This window comes from Rhinolophus sinicus, linkage group LG06, assembly GCF_036562045.2.
Source record: "Rhinolophus sinicus isolate RSC01 linkage group LG06, ASM3656204v1, whole genome shotgun sequence".
In the NCBI taxonomy this organism is placed as follows: Eukaryota; Metazoa; Chordata; class Mammalia; order Chiroptera; family Rhinolophidae; genus Rhinolophus; species Rhinolophus sinicus.
The window spans coordinates 138,829,524-138,845,555 of record NC_133756.1 but is presented as its reverse complement, the minus strand read 5'-3'; the positions used below and the strand labels follow the sequence as shown (position 1 = coordinate 138,845,555).

At 39.5% G+C, this 16,032-nt stretch overlaps 1 long non-coding RNA gene across 1 annotated transcript; it reads left to right on the top strand.

Moving 5' to 3' along the window:
- Positions 1-6,925: 6,925 nt before the first annotated feature.
- Positions 6,926-15,404, top strand: LOC109456734 (uncharacterized). Its single transcript, XR_002138916.2, has 3 exons — positions 6,926-7,358; positions 7,455-7,500; positions 15,174-15,404. It is a non-coding gene; the product is annotated as an uncharacterized LOC109456734 (long non-coding RNA).
- Positions 15,405-16,032: the final 628 nt, after the last annotated feature.

The window sequence follows — 16,032 nt, the reverse complement described above, 5'->3', positions numbered from 1 at the left end:
TTCCTTCAGCATGTCAGAATAGACATCCTGAAATCAAAGCAGCTAACATTGAGGAGGAAAATTTTAAAAAGAAATTGCTGAATGACAATGAAATTAAGGAATCTACAGATACCTAGAAAACAATGTGAAAGAAGGAACCCTGGGTGACAGACCAGAACCAAAGCTGGCTTTTGTTCTGAGGTTTTCTGAACCCTGGAGATGCCGAGCTTTTGAGGGCTGCCTGGAATGTGCGGCACAAGACATAAGACCAAGGTCCTGCCCACGCAGCATTCCCAGTTGAAGAAACATGCATAAAGTTGGAACTCCCAAGGCTGAAGCCTTCGTATAAAGGTGAGCAAGAAAGGAACCTTGCTATGCAGAAGGAAAGCTTTCCTCTCCCAACAGTGGTGTTGAGTGGAGGTGGGAAATACCACCCGAGAATTTGTAAGTACACACTGGTTTGTACAACACAAGTGAATAATTACATTTTAAAGTGGTCCTTAATTGATAGTGTTTCCAAGATAGTGACAAAAGCTCTGAAGGAAATCAGTTCTCAATCAACGAATTACCCCAAATTCCTAGGGAACATTTGCAGCTCACAGTTAGAGGTCACAAAATACATAAGGACACTGTTCAAGTCTTTTCTTCCAGCCAAGATGGAGTAACAGGGACCTTATTTCCGTTAAGAACAAGAGGTGGAGGGACTTGCCTTAGCGAGATTTAGGGCTCATTATAAAACTATGATTAAGACATTGTATTGACCCACAAGTGGACAAATAGATCCATGGATTAGATAGGGAGAAATAAATCTATTCATGCACCCAAGCTTGATTCATGATGAAGACCTTGCAATCAATGAAGAAAAAGATCAGTCGTTCAATAAAGGTGCTGGCATGATCATGTAGATTAAAAATATAAAATTGGGTACCTACCTTGTACTATATATAGAAATCAATTTTTGGTGGATGAAGATTTAACTGTAAAAGCATAAGCATAGAACTTTTAGAAGACTATTAGCTTAGTACAATCTCTCGATACAGAAGGAATTCTTAAGACTTTAAACAAATAAACAAAATGCAAGTCATAGAGGAAAGGAGTGATAAATTCATCTAATTTGCATAACTTCAGTCCATCAAAACATGGTAAAGAAAGTCAAGAGACAGGACATGAAGTGGGAGATGATATTCGTAACTCATTTCCAACAAAGGATAAGTACCTTAAAAAATATAAAGAATTTTTATGAATATCTGAGATATAGATATCCTAAGAGAAAAATGCCCAAACTATATAAATAGACATTTCATGGAAGAGGAAACACAAATGGCCAATAAACGTAGGGAAATATATTGCTTCTCATTAGTAACCATGGAAATGCAAATTTAAACTAAGAGCTACCGTGTAATTGTCCCCAAGTTATCAAGGCCTTAGAGCAACGTAACTTACATGTCCTGTTGGTGGGTGTATAAATTGAAAGAGTGACACTGGAACGTCGTCGATCATTTTAGGCAAGTTAAAACATGCACATACTTTACCACCTAGTAATGTTACTCCTAGGTATGTATCCTAAAGAAGTTTTGAGTTTTCTTGATTGGGGTCAGAGTACACTGGTAAGTGAAGCAGCCTTTTTTTTCTCTTAAATGAGAACAGGGTATAATAGAATTTAACAGAACAGAATAGAAATAGAAAATATCAGAATGCATTGCTGATAGTAACGTTCTGTGTTTTCTTGTTAATTTTTTGGATTTCTAATAGTAAGTTTTCACATTGTCCTGTTAATCATTTTGAGTTGTGTTGTAAAATATATTTCTTATTATGAGTTGTGTTCAAAACATTTTGAAAGTCATTGCTCTAATGATACCTTTCATATGTACTAGGACACAATTACAAGAATGTCTATAATACTTTGCTTACAGTAACAAGAAACTGAAAACAGCTCAAATGTCTAACAGCAGTAACGTGATGAAGAAATTGTGGATTAGTCATGTAATGGAAGATTCTACAGAAATAAAAATGAAGGAAACTTGTGGATTAGTCCTGAAATGAAGTACTCAACAGAAGTGAAAATAAAGGTACTTCTGCTATACACACCTAAAAAGATGTAAATCTCAAAAGGTAATATTCAATAAAAGAAGTCACAGAATATAAATCAGTATGATTCCATTTACTTAAAATTTAAAACTGAGCAACACTAATATGTTGCTTAAATCTACATACGTGGCATGAAAACTATAAAGAAAGGCCAAAGCTTACTCCTGAGTGGTGGGAGAGAGAGACAATGGAGATATATACAAAGCATGTTTGAAAGTGCCAATATGCTGAATTAACCTGGGTGATAGGCTTGCATTATTATTATTTAATATGAACAGAGATAGGGTTATATGCACTATTTAAAATAATTAAGATAGATCCAGGTAAGAGAGAAGTTAAGATGCTTGTGACGATACATTGGGATGGGCTTCAGAACAAATGAATGGACATTTCTTGAACAGAAAGAAGGGCAACATCTGACAGCAGAGCAGGAAGAGGCAAGGATGGGAGCAGATGTATGTATGGAGTGGGAAAATACGTTGAGAAGCTTAGGGAATTCTAGTCTGACTGACTCTTTTCATGGATGTAGGAGGTGAGGGAGACTGCTGAGAATGAAGTGGTAGGTTTGGATAGAAGGCATGAGGAGGGAAGCAGAGGCTTAGGAAAGAATTTCATGGAAAAGCAGGGATGTCCCTGATAATAATACCTAGAGGTGACCTTTGTGGCTACCTAAGAGAAGTTGTTTTACATTTTAATAATTACGAGTTTATTTTAATGCAATTTTTTAAATAGCTTCAAAATTTTATTATACATGGGAAAAAACAATTAGCTCATCTAATTAATATTTCATGGATATTACTTATAAAGCAAAAGTACTGTTTCAAAACCGAGTTAATTTGAAAAAAGGTATTCAGTAAATATTAGCTCAGGTGCTACTTTGGTATGGCAAAAATCCCAAAGGTGCTAATCAAACTTTTGGGAAACTTTGATATTTAAATAAGATATCCACTAGGGCAATTGGGAAAAGAGGAACGCTGTGTGTGAAAAGACCAATGAGTGGTGCTGAGACCCCAACTGTACCTGAAAGCACAGCTCTGCAGGGGCTCAGACCTTGACTGTCTTTGAGAAGCCCCTGTGCTTTCATGGGGATGTTGCCAGCAACTTCTGAGAAACTTGAATTTGCCAGAAAGATAAACTGGAGAGTGAAACTTCATTCTTTTTTTTTTGAAACTTCATTCTTGAATCCAGCAATTCCTGCCCCTCTTGTTGGCTGCATAGGGGACAGGAGGGGACAACAACAGGTATAATTTTAATAGTATCATAGTGCAGTCATAAAGGTTGGAACTCTGCTATGGAAACAGGTGAGAGTTGCTCATGAGGAGAGCTGGAGAAAATACTACGTATAGAGATGGCAGTGTACCAGGTGGGCAGGGAAGTTACATGAGATAAGAGCTCAGAGGTAGGGAAGGGCATGATGAGTAGAGGATGGGAGAGACGACCCAAAAAGGCCTTCCTAACTCAGAGGAACTCTTAATAGTCTGCCTTGATGGATGAATGTTCTTCTTCCAGGCATTAGAGTGCTGTATTTTTACTCATATGTTACGGTAATACCATGATAGACTTTCTGGGAGGGCTATGGCCGGAAGCTGTTATCATCCTTAGGTTTGTTTGTAACCTAATCTAGACTGTGGGAGTGGGTCACAGAATGGAGAGCAGACCTTTTTTTCGTGAGAGCAACCACATATCCAGAACCTGAGATTGCCCGTGTAGAGTGTTGTAGGGGAACGTCCCAGGCAACCACACGCTGCTGATTGATTAGGAAGGGAAAGGAGCAGGCTCCCAGGGGGTCTGACTCAATGAGGAGGACAATCCACATACACATTCATCAAATACCTTCTCATTGTGCACTAGTGCTGGTTGGGAATATGACTGACCTGTCTAGACCGGGTCCCTATCCTCAGGGAGCTTACATGGAAGAGACTTATGTGAACTAGCAAACCATCCGTGTTCATTCAGGCCTTTCCAAAGCCATAGGAAATGCCAGGATGAAAAAAGCTAAGAATGTAGAGGCTATACTGGTTTTTGTTCATTGAAAAAAATCCTTTGTGTATTCACTATGTTGCTTCTTTAGACTCTCCACAGAGCCAGCTGGAGAGACTGTGGTATATGCTCTTCCAGTGGAAAAAATGCTCCCAAATTGCTACTTTCCTAGGAACTTCTTAGTTGGCCACTAATCCCAGGCATGCCTATGGGAATGCTAGGAGGCCTTGATGGTGATATTCATAGGCTTTTCCTTAAATGTAAGCAAATACATGCTAATTTGTTCAATCCTTTTAAACACTCTGCACAAAGGATGAAGAGATAACTGGATAGGCATGGAACACACAATTAAAGGAAAGAGTAAAGAATTTCAAAGTTTGTATTCCTTGAGTTCTTGGTATCTCAAGATTATATCCAGTAAGATGTTGATAATTTTTTACCTCGGGCCTTTGGAATCCTAGAGCGTCAGTAGATACCCTTCCGGGTGGTCCATGCATGTCCTGATGTGTGGAAAAATGTATAGGTATGGATGGGCCCATAACTCTCATCAGTTTCTCAAAGGGACCCCCCAAAAGTCAAGAAACACTTCTGTAAATCCCGTAAAAGTGCTTCCAGTAATGCTTTGTATGAGAATCTTCATGGATAACATTACATAATTGTCCAGAGCATGAGGCAGTGTCATAGAACAACGCGGGAGACCTAGCCTCTATTCCAGCTCCCTTACTACCAGCCACGTGTCCTTGCACAAGTCTGGTTCCCACTTAAGCCTCAGTTTACTTATCTATTAAATGGGAGAAAGGATACTTTTACTTCCTACTGTTTTGTGTTAAACGATCAGATATATGTGAAAATGCTATAGAAACGTCAAGGTAATATTGAAAAGTAAGAGGCTTTAGACATGTTTACCAACTGTACCTGTAGCCAGTGTTATGTTCTTGGTCACTAGAGGGAGCTTTAGGATACAGGGGAAAGATGAAGCTAGTGATTTCCCTCCTTGAAAGCTTAAGGCCTCTATGAGGAATTCAAAAAGCTTTTGCCTTTTAAAAATATCCACTTAGGTTGTTCTTTTTTTTCTTTTTTTCCTAATGCACATAAAGGTCTATAATAGCAGATATGACCACAGTTCCTTGTGACACACAGTTTTCCACCCATTAGTCAATAGGATTCTTTTGACTTTATGGCAAATTTAGTTTATGGAAAATCCGAGTATTTATGTAGAATCAATTTAAAAGCAAAAAAATAAAAAGAAAAGAAAAGAAAGTAGAAAACAACTTTCCAGAAGGTTTGGGAAGAAAGTACTCTTTCGTGAGCAAAAATGATACATTGTAAATTCTATGACACATGGCAATGGGTGTTAGGATTTTTGTACCTGGCAGGGTGGGGAAGTACCTTGCCTTTGGCATGTGCTTACTTTGGATTTCCTGATGACATTCTCTGTAGTTCTTAACTGGTGTGCTTTTCTCACGTTAGGGACAGAGGGAGAGGAATCTTACTCATTAGGAGGAGCTTGACTGCTATACCTGAGGACTGAGAAGCTCATAAAGGAGGGGGCATGAGAGAGTGAAAGACACTGACCTTGCACGTTAGGGAGTCAGACTCTCACTGACTCACTATGTGTTTGGGGGACAATTTTTGTCCCCTTTTAGGACTTGGGTTTTTCTCTCCTCGCTTCAGACCACTACCTTACCCTCCCTACCCTACACACATACACCCATTGTCAGATGGTCTTTCTTCATGAAGTATGGATCGTTAGATGACCAGAATCAGGCCCCAGGTCATGAAAGGTAAAGTATTGCAAGAGCACAAAGCTCTTAGATTTATCTAATTTTCAATCCAAATTTATTTGAAGAAGGTGAAATCTTAATATTTCTCTTCTTTATAGCCCTTCCGGTTTTATTTCAGTCCTGCAGCAAAACAGATGCCTGCAGAAAAGAGCGAATATCATTTTTTCCCACATATATTTTCAGGAAGCCATATAATGACTTCATTGCTAATACCCATTAGCAAAACTGGCCAACAAAAGTTGTCAAGCACTAATCTGCCAAATTTTCTTGATTCTAAGATATACTCCCACAAACCCTGCCCTCCTCAAGCTTACTTTTCAAAAAATGGGCACATGTCTGTGACTTATTTAAGGAAGCATTCACATGAAAAGCTATTATTAACTCTATGGTGTTTCCTGCAATCAGTGGCCTTTTTGAATAGAGGAAGTGTACTAGAAAATACTTTATTTTTGTTTTGTATATTTCTCACACCTAGAGGCTCACAAAGTTCACCTCTGTTGCCACATTCATGCTCTCATTGCAACTATTGGTGTCTCAGAAGTCACCCTAACAGGAAGAGATTTTTCTGCTAACAAAGAGGCTGCAGGTCATAAGGAATGAAGCCCTGCTAAGCTCATTCATTGCAGTTTATGAGAAACAGCTGTCTTTCCTTGTAGAGACACTTGTTGAAGTCTTTCTGCTCTGTGGACCCTGAGAAAGGAGATAACTACCAAGAAGGATTCCTGATGGCTAACTGAGCTCAAATTTAAAACCAGAGACTAGCAGCTGTTTCTAAACCGGGCCTCTTGTGCAGACCACACTTTAAGGAGAAGCCTGCACTGAACTGCTTGCCTGCATTGTGTTCCTGCCATCTGAGCAAACTCTTATAAAGGAGTTCCTAGAATAATATTCCAACCAATAGGTCTGAGGCTTTCTTCGTCCAATTGGAGCTGTGCACCCTCATCAGCATCTTCACTGACCAATCAGAGTAGCTGCATTCTGACCAGTCAGGATAGTGCCTTTTGGACCAATCAACCTGCAAGGATTTGGAGTCGTCATTTGCATGAGGATGGACCAATCAGGGACCAGGGGTGCGGAATTCTGTCTATATATAAGTCAGCTCCCTGCTAGTTCAGAAAGCGCAGTTTCCGTTTACACCGAAGGTTACCCTGGCTGGAGCTAAAACATCAAAGCTATCTCGGTGGAGCAGAGTGGAGCCTACTGACTAGAGCAGAGCAGGGCTGTCTGGCCAGAGACGGGCCTGGCCCCAGGGCCGCCTTGTAGCCATGCTGCTTCATAATTAAACTAACATTATTGAGCTGTTCCACATCCAGGCTGTGCCACAATTTAGCTATTGGCACTGAATAAAGTGTTCCTCTTCACTGCACCCCAAATTGGAGATTCCTGTTGGCGTTGAATTGGCGCCAACATCTATCGGTTGGCAGCCCCTTCCCCATGAATTCTAATGGCTAACCAAGACTAATCAGCTAATTTGGGTCAAAACAAGCTGGAGGCTCTGCCAGCCCATGTTAAACCTGGCTGTACCATGTGAGTAATAGGTTTTCTGAAACGATGCCAATGCTTGATCGATGATTTCGTTAATGATTACAATCTGAGTAATTTTCTCCCCCTTTTGTTTTCCAGAGGCTGATGATTCTTCTGCAAGCTTTCAGATGGTGCAAGTCAGAAGGTGAGCAACAGAATTATTGTTCCCTAGTTTAGGACTTCTCAGACTTTAAGGTACATGCAAATCACGGGGATCTTGTTACAATGCAGATTCTGATTCAGTACATCTGGGGGTGGGAGGAACTGGTGTTGCTGATGCAGCTTCGTTTTTGGACCACACTGAATAGCAAAGCCCTTGTTAATTTTTATCTATATTTCCTGTTTCCAGTTGATGCATGTTGGTAGGACAAAGAATACCTTTTTAATCTGATCCCCAGACACTGTCAGAAATGAAGAATGAATAAGTAATGATTTCAAAGCCCACAGGAAATCATGAGGTTACAAATTCTATCTTCTGAATTAACAGTTAAGCTTGGTAAACCATGACTTCGAATTCTAATTTGTTGCAAAGCAAAGCAGAATATTGAGACTAGACCCGTAGTGCACACAAACGCAGAGAGCATTCAAGCAGATGTGATTTTTCTTATGAAATGGCAAACTATTGATTTGAGGTTATTACTTTTTTTTTTTTTTTTTTTTAATGGCAAGTGTTATGCTCTGTACTACATTTATTAATAATAAGTAGAAATCTGGTGGGGACTGCATGAGAGTTTGTGTACCAATTCCTCTGGCTCTAAATCATGTGTGTACTTTATCCTCACTGCCAGGAACCCAGTCTCATCATTGCTTATGCAGAGGGATGAATCTCCTTTAGGTGTGAAGTAATTTCTGGTTTTTCTTGAATATTCTCAGGAGAGCTGCTTTTTGGAATTGCTGTACCTTGTTTTTCAGACCTTTAATTTGGCTCATTGTATTGTGTTTCCCTGAAAATAATATCTAACCGGAAAATAAGCCCTAGCATGATTTTTCAGGATGACATCCCCTGAACATAAGCCCAAATGCATCTTTTGGAGCAAAAATTAATATAAGACTCAGTCTTATTTTCAGGGAAAAACACGGTATGTTGCTTTGGATCGCCTATTACTGCCATAATTTCTGTTTTCTTGGTTAAACTATAAATTTCATTATAATTACAGGTCATGCCTTCTATTTTATAGGACTGGAAAATTGGAAGTGAACTTTAAACTCATCATGTCCAATTTCCTTTTCAATATATGAATTTCTATAAGCCATTATAGCCTCTGCTTGAAACATTTGATGATGGGGACTTTACTACTTTACATTCTGTCCTTTGAACAGCTCTGACTGTTAGGGAGCCTTCCCTAACATTTCGCCAGGTGTTGTCTTCCTGTGGTTTTGGCTCACCACAGTAGGTCAGGTTTACTCACTGGGGGCTATCCTTTGTCTTGAATAGGATATGGACACAATACATATTGTTGGGCAACTGACTTGTTTGGGCCTGGAATGCAGAGGTTCCCTGTGCCTTTGGCAGTTCCTCATGCCTCAGTGTGGCCTGTAACTCCTGACGTGAGGAGTACACTTGGGGTGAGGCCCAGAGCTGCACCCCCAGAAGCTGTGTGGGCCGGGACAGTCACTGCTCAGAGGATTTTACCCCGCTTCCTTACAGGGGCTTAAGATGGCCTGCATTTCTTTCTTATATGAGGCCTGACTTAAGCCTACAATGAAATACAGGATCGGGATTCATGATTACTCATGAATGTTTGCACAACCAAGTCATTCACTAGGAATCTTAGAAATGGCTGCAATTTCCAGAATATTTATCTTTTCTTTCATTCTCACCTAAAGCAAAATTTTAAAACTGGCAAAACTGTTCTCCAGTCTTCCTTTCCTAGCCCCATTTCAGAACCATTCTTCCTTCCAATTTTACGTCCCATGGGTGACCTGAGCTCTAAGCCTTCCCCTTTGCATTGGACCATTCATTACCTCTACCTTGGCCTTTTCCCTCATCACAATTGGCCTGTCCTTTGTCTGATTCTCTCAGCAGCTGGGTTTATCCATGTGACCCTGACTGTTAATTTGATCCCTTTCACAAATCATTGATAATATCTAAGATAGCTCTTGCTTTATCTGCCTGCCTCAACATCAGAATTCCTTAATCCAATCAAACACATATCTCCCGTGGCCCTTAGATAGTGGCTTTTTAGTGCGGTGGGATAACCATCATGATAAGAGCATGGGTGAGAAACTGTTTTGGTCTGTGGGCCCCTTACCACAACTTCACAAAAAATGCATCTGCTCATTAAATGTGACCAGTTCTGTTTTCCATAAACAATAATAACAGCAGCTCTTACTGCATGTGATTGTTACTTATAGTTACTTACTGTGTGCCAGGTACTGTGCCTAGGACATGAGATTTCTCATTTTATGTTCACGACAATGCTGTGGTATAAGAAGAGTTAGTCTCATTTTACTGATGAGCAAACTGAAGTTCAGAGAGGTTAGGTCATTTGCCTAGCATCACAGCTACTACATTGCAGAAATTGGTCCAAACCAAGGTCTGTCTGACTGATGCCTATGCTCTGAACCATGTAGCCTCCTTGTCTCTGATCAACCAACAGAGCAGAAGCCTGAGATCAGTGATATTCCCCAGACAAGCTTTGCTATGTCCACCTTGACTATAACTGTCCTTCTTCACCTAAGTGTGAAAAACGACCACGATGCTCCTCCCTGTCCTTTCAGCTCTCACCTCTCTTGTTTTTCCATGCTGAGAAAAGCTTCTTCTGGTGTCTGCATGCACAAGAATAATAAGTATTTGTTATTTAATTACAAGGATTTATTATAGAATGGGAGGAGGGATACTAATACATCCCATCTGGGGTTACTTAAAAAGAACTGTGTTCCTGGGTATATGTACTTTTTCTTTTTTTGGGGGGAGGACCAATTCCAGCAATAATTCGGTACATGAAGCGTGGCATGGTTTTATAGGATTCGGGCAACAGACATCTCAGTGTTATTTCTGAGACAGCAAGATGGCCCATCACCTTTAATGAGTGGGAAACAAAATTGCTACAGTGTCAGCCTTAGGCATGTGGGCTTATACCTGTGCCTGGATTTCTTACATTTTTTTAAAAAGGGACATGCCTATCAAAGTCTCTTTTCAGGACAAAGAGAATAAAAAGACAACAATATGTTGCTTTCAGGATAAATACATCAGTTTGCAAAAATTCACAGGGTTTCCCAGAGTGGCCACCCACAGAGGCAGCAACATCTGGTTGTCATGCTGTCACAACAGGGGAGAGCAGTGCTTGGGCACAGGGTGAAACAGAATGTTCCTCATAATTGGATGGAAGACACGTAGCTAGACTGAAGCCAGGAGGCAGCAGACCTCCCCGGGCTCAGGGAAATGTGGCGCTCAGTAAGGCCATGGGACCCTAGGTAAGCCATATTTGTCCTGTGACGGACTTACACATAAATCAGAAAAATATGCATCTCCAGAAAGGTTGTTCCATGTTTTCGGAACAAAAGTTGAATGGATTAGTATTTTATAAGAATGATAAAGAAACCTCTCCATCCTTGGGAATATGGTTAGCTGAGGAGGCCCTGATCTCCATGAAAGACAATTTCCTCCCATCCATCCATCCATCCATCCATCCATCCATCCATCCATCCATCCAATGTTCACCAAGTGTTGTTCCTTATGTGCCAGGACCTGTGCTATGTGCTTGATATATGAAAAGGAACAAGAAATTGTCTCTACTCCCAGGAAGCTCATAGGCCAGTAGGAGAGACTCATAGAATGAAATAATTGTGGTCCAGTATGCTTATAGGAACCCTGGGAGGGTCACCTAACCAACCTGCAGGCATCCATGAAAGCCTCCTGGAGGAGGTGTCACCTGAGCTGGACCTCGCAGCACAACCGGGAGTAACCCTCCAAAAATCTATATATTTACACAATATCACTTTTCCATCTAACAAGAGATGGAATGACTAATTAGATATTGTGTGTGTGTGTGATGTGGGGGAGGAGATAAAGTGGGTATTAAGTAAAAAATAGGAATTTAAGCATTCAAATTGGAATGTTTGAGGGAGAGTGCCAGCCATTGCAGGCTCTGGTTTTGGACGACTAAGGTTGGGATCTTTATCACTTCCTACCATACATGTGTGTCCCTGGGCAGATTACTTAGCATTCTAAGGTCCAGTGCCTCACAGTTTTCAGGTTTCATGAGAGAACACTTGTAAAGCATTTGCTCAGGGACTGGCTTATTTAAATGTCAATAAATGTCAACTCTTATTATCAATGCTGTTATACTATCATCAGTAGTGTTCTTTCACTGATTACCCACCTAAGATCTCTGAATCTCCTGTCCCTGATTTTTGCCTCCAGGGAAAATTAGAGGGACAGGGGAAAAATAAAACAAAAAACATAAAAAAATTAGGGTGCGATGGTGACTACCATCTTCTCGTTCAGAGTTTGTAGAATTAAGAGGACAGCCTCCAGAAAAAAAGGAACACACTCCCCCTTTCTCCATCTTATCAGACATCCTGCCTTCAGCCTGTTGATCAGAAGGGCAAAAGCATTAGTAACATGCAATTTAGAAAACTTTTAGTTCTGCTGATACTAAATAATCTAAAGCCCTCCAACTGGAAAACTCCTTTTACTAGTTGCAATAAATATAGTCCCCATGGAAGAAAGTGGGGATGGGTGGGGAGACTATGAAAAGTAAAGGAGACAGAGTGGGAACTGATGCTGTAGCTACATCTGAGGATGGGCGATGAGGGCCTGGGCCTGCCTAAGGGGAAGAGTTGGACCTGAGACCCTTTTATAAAACTGGAACTATCACATGGTTATGCCTTCACTAAACGGTGACTACAAAAATTCTGCATTTAGCACAGAAGTTGACAAGGAAGAGAGGCCTACCTCACATGGGTTTTGAACTTAAATTATACGCGTGGCCCGAGAACTGCCTACCACACTTCCCCAGCTGAGAAGTCAGTATAAAAAGTGACTCAAGGGGGCGGCTCCATTGGTGAGAGCGCGAGATCTTAACAACAGGATTGCTGGTTCGGTTCCCACATCGGATGGTGGGCTGCGCCCCATGCAACTAAGATTGAAGACAGCGACTGGACTTGGAGCTGATCCACACCCTCCACAACTGGATTGAAGGACAACAACTTAGGGCTGATGGGCCCTGGAAGAACACACTGTTCCCCAATTAAAAACAAACAAACAAAAAGTGACTCACGCCAGTGATATCCCAGGCAGTGATAACTTTGGAGCATGGGGCAGAGGCAACCATTCTGACGAATAGATTTTAAGACAAAAATGCATTATTAGGGATAAAGAACGTAATTTCATAATCTAAAATAAATTCAGCACTTTCACGTGTAGCTGACCCTTGAACAACACAGGTTTGAACTGCATATGTCAACTTATACACAGATTTTTTTTTTTCGATAAATACTTATACTGTTTTTGATCCACAGTTGGAAGTCTGCAGATGTGGAGAGCCAACTATACGCATTGATCTATGCCATTTTATATAGCGGACTTGACCGCCTGCAGATTTTGATATCCTCAGGGTATCCTGGAACCAATCCCCTGTGCATACCGAGGGACAACTTTAGTAAAGTTTTGGGGAGTCAAAAGATACACGGATTTTCAACTGCATGTGTGTTAGTGGATTTATAGAGACATTTGAAAACCTATATGTAGTAGGTTTTAAAAACATCTTTCAGTAATTGATAGACTAAACAGTTAAGAATTAGTAAAGATGTTGAAAGTTTGAATAACCCAATTGACTAGCTTGATCTCGTCTACACATATGTAACCCAACAACTGATTGCTTGCTAGACCACAAAGGAAATCTCATCAAATACCAAAGACTTGGTAGCATACAGGACATACTCTCTGACCACACTCCACTAAAATATGAACTTGAAAAAGAAAAAGATACTTGAAATTACTCTATATATTTGAAAATTAGAGAGAAGGAAAAACATTTCTAAAAACTACTTGGTCACTGCAACAGTAAGGGTAGTGCAAATTGTGCTGCAATAACGCACAGACCTGAAATATCTCAGAATCTTAAAACAATGAAGGTTTATTTCCAGTGTAAGGCAGCTGTGAGCTCCATTCCACATTTTCCTCACTGCAGGACTCAAGCCGGTGGAGCTTCCACCACCTGGCATGTTACCAGTTGCTGTGCTAGTGGGGAGAGTGTGTGGATTTTAAAGCTCTCTGCCCCCCAAATACACTCATTGCTTCCACTCATGTTATGTTGGCCAAAGAACATTTATTGTCATGGCTGAGTGTAAGAGGGTTGACCAGTAAGAGGAGAACTGGACATATCAGTGACCAGCACTAATGACTTTCACAAAGAGGAAACAATTATGAAAATGAGGAGACATTTACACTTAAAAAATAATAAAAATATAACATACTAAAACCTGTGGGATGTAACTAAAGCAGTAAAATAAAATTTACAGCCTTAAATGATAATATTAGAGAAATGAAACTGAAAAATTAAGGAGATAACCATCTCTTTAAGAAAATAAAGTGTCCCAAAAATAGTGGAAAGAAGAAAATAAAGAAGAGATACGTTAATGACACAGTCACAGAAAAGAAAACTGCTATCATGTTGGACACCTCAGAAGCAGACTCTGAGATGAAGATGAGTGTGTCCTAGACCTGTTCATGTATCCTCAATTAACAGGTTATCTATCCTCACCCTAGAAAAGCACGTAATGGGGTAAAAAAAAGCCAGTCAGGAAAAGAGAAGCTAATCCAAGGTGCAGTTTCAGGCCAGGTCCCTCAGAAAAGAGCTTCAGCCTGATCCCACAGTGAGCTTCTGAAGGATGAATTGCACTGTGGAACTGTTTTACGTGGGGGTTTCTGTACTCCCATAGCTGTCAGTTATTGGCTAAGGGGTGACTAGAATGGATGTGAATTCCCAGATACTTGGCTTCTCTACACTGTTGGGCAAAGTGGCTCCAGGAGCCTGAGGGTAGTCTGAAGAACAGTTGTAGGTCCTGGCTATTGGAAGCAAGACCACTCCAACTGATTCTTAGTAAAAGATAAATTAATAAACATTTAGCAAAACTTTAAAAGAAAATCACTCAGCATTCACAAACAATATTAGAAATGAAAACTGTGTCATAACTACAGGTGGAATAAAGATAAACAAGAAGATAGTATTATGCCAATAAATTTAAAAATACAGAAATGATCAATGTCCTAGAAAAATATGACTCATCAAAACTATCACAAGAAGAAATGGAAAGAGGAGTTCAGCTTTCACCACTAGAGAAATGGAATTAATTGTTAAAAGTTTACCCTGCCTTGCTACAGGACCAGATGAGTTTGGATAAACATTCATGAAACAGATAATTGCATGCTGAAGCCAATTTTATCAAAGAATAGAAAATTAGGGAACATTTCCCACTCAGACAAGAAGAGTATAAGAAAGGAAGATTACAAATCAACCACATTTATAAATATATGAGCATAAACAAAATGCTAGAAAATTAAATATATAAATATATGTGCATAAACAAAATGCTAGAATGTATTAAAATAATGTAATTAAAATTGGATTTAGCATAGGAATGCAAAGATGGTTTGACATTAAAAAGGTTAAAGAAGAAAAGCCGTGTGATCATCTCAGTAACATTTGATAAAACTCAATATCTATTCATGACTAAAAACACTTAGCCAACTCTTAGCAAAATAGGAATAGAAGGAAACTTGCTTAACCAATAAACGATGTTTACTGAAAAATTACAGCAAACATTTTTAAGGATGAAATGTTACAATCTTTTTTTTTTTTTTTAAACTAGAGCGAGACAAAGACTCCTTTTGTCAATGGGAAAAAAATGGCTGAAGAAATGGAGAAACACCATGTTCATTGATGTGATGATTCAAATCAAGACGATATCAAGTTCCCCAAATTCACTTGCAAATTACAACAAAAACCTCAATAGAGTTTTTTCTGGAACTTAATCAGGGGATCCTAAAATTGATATGAAAAGGCCAAGGTCAATATCAACAAAGAAGAGAGACAAGATGGGTGGGGGAGGGTATTGGGGTTGTTCCAGCAGATATAAGCTTATAATAAAGCTTTGGTAATTAAGATGTGTGCTGTCATGACACGAATGGACACAACAGAGCCTGTAAGCCAACCCACACAAATACGTAAACTTGACAATAGAATATGCCATTACGGTGTGGAAAGGCTGGTGGTATTGGGAATTAAGTGAGTCTAGGAAAATTGGTTATCCATTTGAAAAAAATATATATTAGATTCCTACCTCATGTCTTAACCCAAAATAAACTCCAAATAAATTACAAACCTAGATATGAGAATTGAATATTTAAAACTTGTAGGAGAAAATACAGGAAAAATATTCTTATAATTTGGAGGATTTTTTTTTTTTAATTCTTAAACAATGTTTTGATTTTTTTTAATTTATTTTTTATTTTTTTACATTTTTTTTTTCGGTTCCTAACCAAAAGAAAAGACAGGCGAAAGGATTGGTAAGTATGACTCCATTAAATAAAAATAAAACTTCCAGACACTAATAGCAATCACTGTTTGTGAGGATTAAATATATTACTACATGAAAAACAGTTAAGTTTTATTATGTGTCTGCACACATGCTAAACACTGCCACTAGGTATTTGCGATTATTATTTCTT